This window comes from Odontomachus brunneus, unplaced genomic scaffold (assembly GCF_010583005.1).
Source record: "Odontomachus brunneus isolate Ranch 3 - 2012 unplaced genomic scaffold, Obru_v1 Obru_scaffold_057, whole genome shotgun sequence".
NCBI classification, from domain to species: domain Eukaryota; kingdom Metazoa; phylum Arthropoda; class Insecta; order Hymenoptera; family Formicidae; genus Odontomachus; species Odontomachus brunneus.
Genome location: NW_022639507.1, coordinates 1378329 through 1378941, shown reverse-complemented (window position 1 = coordinate 1378941; position 613 = coordinate 1378329).

Here is a 613-nt window from a genome sequence, read left to right as displayed (position 1 = left end):
CTAGATGGAGAATATGTTGGTACCAACGAAAACCCCTGGGGAGCAGAACATTAAATCTGTGAATTGGCAACATTATTGAAGTTGTAAATTTCCATGAGTTCGCGGATAAGCAATGGCGTAGGGTCATTAAAGTCAGGTGCTTCCAGCCACATATTGAAGTCTTGAATGAGTTCGCGGAGTCTTTTGATATATACGTGTGTACATATATATAAAATAATAAACAGTGTAGGACGAAAAATGCACAGAGACATTTAATTAAAATTAAAAAATAAGTAAATAAATAAAAATAACACGAATAAATAAAAATAAAGTGCATAGAGAAGAATAAGGTGAAAAATATAAGAAGATCCTCTTATATTTTTCAACTTATTCTTCTCTATGCATTTTATTTTATTTTATTTTTATTTTTATTTATTTGTGTTATTTTTATTTATTTACTTAATTTTCAATTTTAATTAAATGTCTCTGTGCACTTTTCGTCCTACACTGTTTATTATTTTATATATATGTACACACGTATATGTCAAGAGACTCCGCGAACTCATTCAAGACTTCAATATGTGGCTGGAAGCACCTAACTTTAGTGTCCCTACGCCATTGCTTATCCGCGAAT